Source organism: Gekko japonicus, unplaced genomic scaffold (genome assembly GCF_001447785.1).
Source record: "Gekko japonicus isolate JY-2015 unplaced genomic scaffold, Gekko_japonicus_V1.1 scaffold79, whole genome shotgun sequence".
In the NCBI taxonomy this organism is placed as follows: Eukaryota; Metazoa; Chordata; class Lepidosauria; order Squamata; family Gekkonidae; genus Gekko; species Gekko japonicus.
Window position 1 is genome coordinate 62,178 of NW_015167530.1, and position 4,604 is coordinate 66,781.

General features: G+C 42.6%; 1 protein-coding gene across 1 annotated transcript in view; it reads left to right on the forward strand.

Moving 5' to 3' along the window:
• Nucleotides 1-4,604, forward strand: part of RALY (RALY heterogeneous nuclear ribonucleoprotein) — a 69,006-nt gene that overhangs the window by 45,910 nt on the left and 18,492 nt on the right. The gene's annotated exons all lie outside the window — the stretch shown is intronic.

Consider the following 4,604-nt stretch of genomic DNA (forward strand, 5'->3'; position numbering starts at 1 on the left):
GGCGCTGGTTCGCTGTTGTCACTTGGGACCAAGGCGACTGTTCCTTGGTTGTCCGTCATGACTCGCTCTCAGGGCCAAGGCAACAATTCCTTGCCCAGTCAGTGATTTGCTCTTATGGTTCTCTGGGGCTGCCTACCCACTGCATCCCATCCTCATCGCCAGTATTATGAACTGAGATCAAGGCAGCTTCTTGAACAAGCAATTTCATTTTATTCAGCTCATAACAACACTAGACAAAACAGCATAGAACAAGGCTGACTTATATATGATCTGAATGGGCAAAACCACACCCAACAAACAGATAACAACCAATAGAAACAGGGAGCTTGGAACCAAGTGGTTCCCGCCAAAGGCATAGGCTTCTCTGATTGGCCCATTATAGAACTTAATATAGAACTAAGTATAAGCTCACTCATGTCTTTATTACATTAAGACATAACAATCACCATTATAAAACTGTTTCTTCTCTACACCTTTAATGGAGCTGCAATCAAATCTCTCTCTACTGCTAATAATGAAGTATCATCTTGATTTTTCCATAAATATATCCATATAATTCTGGCAGCATAATAATATTTTTATCTAAGTTTGGCACACCACAATCACCGTTCTGCTAATTACCATGCACTTTCATTTTAACTCCAGGGTTTTTTTACAATCCCAGAAAAAGAAATTAATTATTTTTGGTGCTCTTTCAAGCAAAAGTCAGACCTATTGCTGGGATATTGGCAAACAGAAACATCAGTTTTGATAACACCATCGTGTGTACAGTGTTTATTGTTCCAAAGACTGATTTCATCTCTTCCATAATGTAGATATAATGTTTTGGGAATGAAATTTGACTAATTCTTTATAGGCCCTTTTCACATTACTGTTCTAAACCAGATGTTACCTGTCATTGGCCCAGTTCTGAGTAAAGTGATACAGGGATGGGGGGTTCACACAGCGAATTTCCTTCTGTTAATGAACCATCTCTGAAGCACTCTGGCCATTTCAAAGAGTGCCACTTCCCACACACACACACTGCCGTCCTTTTTCACTGAGGCACAATAAAGGGGTTGAAAATGGAAGAAAGCAGTTTACATCAACAATGGCTCAGGCACACTTTGACAACGGGCAGCAAGCAGGTTTGTATGAACAGATAAATACATTCTGCTAGCTGCCGGTTACTAAAATGGGTGTGTCTGAAGTGACAGGAAAAATCTGTTAGCAGCCAGTTACTAAAACAGAATAGATAGGCAGTCTGAAAGGGGCCTGTAATCTTTGGAGACTTTTACCCCAAGATGCTTAATTGCTCTTGTATTTGTTTTAATAACCTTTAAATAGTTCAAATTGAGATTAATTAATTAATCTTGATTAATTAGCATTTCATTGCTACAAGTGCTATTATGAATTCATTGAGATTAATTGATACTTTTCATAGATTTAGGTCTGGTGTTATAGCTTGTATATCACATAAGCACTTCTTGAGTGGATATTATTGACCGTAACCCATTGAGATCTAAGTATATTAAAGTTGGACTTGAGTATTATATAGTGATCTCGTATATAGGAATATCGCATAAGCTTTTTATTTTTAGGAATATAGCCACTTGTCATTTGGTGTTGAAAATTATTGAAGAAGTGTCTTAATTTTGTTTTATTTTTCATTTGATTAGAAGTAGTTGTATATGCTCTTCTAGTGTAGGAATTGTTTTGGGCCCTAATTAATCAATTAATTCTCTTGCATTAGCATAGAGTGAAAACTTTATAAGGATCTGGGGTAGTGAAACTGGGATATGTACAAAGTTATAGTATCAGTTGAACAATTTTCTTAGAGTAGAAATTCCCATCTTGTTATATTGTTATTTATTAGTGGAAGTACTTTGCAAAAGGGGAGATAATATGAGAACAGAAAGAAAGAATCAAATTGGAGCAGAACTTACAGAAATGGATTCACCTGCATGAGAGCCAGTTTGGTGTAGTGGTTCAGTGCACAGACTCTAATCTGGGATAACCGGGTTTGATTCCCCACTCCTCCACTTGCACCTGCTGGATGACCTTGGGCAAGCCATAGTTCTGGCACAGCTGTTCTTGAAAAAGAGCAGTTTCTGTCAGAGCTCTCTCAGCCCCACCTACCTCACAAGGTATCTGTTGTGGGGAGGGGAAGGAAAAGGAGTTTGTAAGCCGCTCTGAGACTCCCTTGGGTAGTGAAGGGCAGGGTATAAATCCAATCTCTTCTTCTTCTTAAAACAAAAATTGGATGAAACATGACAGAATTTTCAAGAATTTAAAGATATTAAATTTGCAGAGGAAATAATAGTGAAAAGGTTAGATTCTGTTGAAAAATGTAAAACAAATGAGGTAATAACTTAACCGATCCAATTAATGGAAGAGAAACATTATGAACTGTATTCGGATAATATAGCGGCACAAGACGTGAGCCCACGAAAGTCACAGGGTGAAATTCCCTCCCCCCACTTTCTTTCCATGTCCAGAGTGAATCCTGGGCTGTGCCACTGTTGGCATGCCCAGCACAACTCCCAGGCAATGTGCCCTGCCCCCCACCAGGCCCAGCTTGGCTCCCAGGTTGCACCACTGGGCCCAGTGTGGCTCCCAGACTGCGTGGCTGCTGCCGGCGAGCTCAGCATGGCTTCTGAGTCGTGCGGCCACTGCCAGTTCCAGGGCAGCTCCTGGGCTGTGCAGCCACTGCTGGTGGGCCCAACACAGCTCCTGGGCTGCACTGCTGCCAGCAGACTCACCATGGCTCCTGGGCTGCACTGCCACTATTGGACCCAGTGCAGCCTCTGTATGCTGCTGCTGCCATTGGATCAAGCACAGTGCCCAAACTCCTCTAACAACTGCCATGGTAAGTGCATTCTCTGCCCTTGCACAGAGAATGCTATTTTACTTTTTGGAGAATTAACACACACACACTGTGTATTGTTCTGTAGATTTCAGATTTTTCTGCAAACATGAGGTATCACTCAAGTTTGAAGAAAAATCTGTTTGGGGTAAGTATGGTCCCGATCCTTGTCTGTGTATTTTTCTGTAGATTTCAGATTTTTCTGTAAACATGAGGTATCACTCAAGTTTGAAGAAAAATCTGGTTGGGGTAAGTACCTGGTTGTAGATTCAGGTATCCACAGATGAGGCCACACTTGGGAAATAGATATATAGATACCAGATTGCCCTTTTGTCGTAACTGTTATAGTATCACCTGAAGCACATGACTGCAACACTGCCCACCACAGGCTAAATGGGTAGTTCCTGGAAGTGTACATCACCAGCAGGCACTTGTATTGAACCTGCAATCTAAACAATCCCCGGTGAAAAGGAAGGGGGATGCATTACCATGGTATGGGAAACAAAGCAGTCATTCATTCATTCATTCATTCATTCATTCATTCATTGCTGATCTTCCTGCTGCTCCCTCACCCTTGGTTTCTAATACTTTGGGAGGGGGAGATAAATTTCTCTCAGTTCACTGTCTCTACTCTGTAGGCAACATGCAACATAATAGTAATCCTGCTGGATCTGACCAATGATCCATTTGGTTTCACACACTGGCCAACCAAATGCCTCTGATGAAGCCTTCAGACAACTAAGAAGTTAAGAGTATTGCAGTCATCATCCGTGGTTAACATGGTCTTCCTTATGCATATGTCTTCAATAAGAACACGTTGGGAGACCATGTATACTACTGTTTCATTGATCAGAAATAATTATCCAGGTGAACATAAACATTGATCATCCTTCTGTTTGCTTTTGAGAGGGTAGGAGAGTTGCTAAATTTTAGTATCAAAAATAGGCAGTTTTTATATATATATATATATAATAGTTATGATTTAAGCTGTATGCACTACAGTAATTTTTCAGAACGTGGCTCAGTTTCCAGATCTCCCATTACAGTTAAAAGTCAACATAATGGCTGTGGCATCACTTGAACATCTCTTTTGTTAGTTTGGTTTCTAAAGATAGCGAGGAAGAATATATGGTTTAGATATTCTAGAAGCATGTTTGTAAAAAGAATGCTTATAAAGAGAATATTGGTGCCTGTCTTACCCTACTTGGGAACTAGAACATAAACAAAAGAGGAGCTATAATGGATCACACCAGTGGTTCATTTTGTCCACAATCTTTATTCCCACGGTGGCCAACAAAATACCTCCAGAAGGCCTACAAGAAGGCCAGGGACTGGAGAACAATGCCTCCCCCTGTTGCTGTTTTCCAACAATGGTATTCAGCAGGGGTCGTTTCGTAGAAAAAGAGCTAGGGGAACTCATTAGCATAACTCATTAGCATATGCCACACTCCCTGACATCACCGGAAATGTGTCATAAGGCCACACACCCAGCTCCCAACGGTCGCGGCCGCCAGCGGCAGCCTTGCAGCTCCACTGCCCGGCGGTGGACCTGCAAGGCCAGCGGGAGTGCAAGGAAGCCCCGCGAAGGCCCTCCCTGGCCCCAGGCAGAACATCACCGGAAATGTGTCATAAGGCCACACACCCAGCTCCCAACGGTCGCGGCCGCCAGCGGCAGCCTTGCAGCTCCACTGCCCGGCGGTGGACCTGCAAGGCCAGCGGGAGTGCAAGGAAGCCCCGCGAAGGCCCTCCCTGGCCCCAG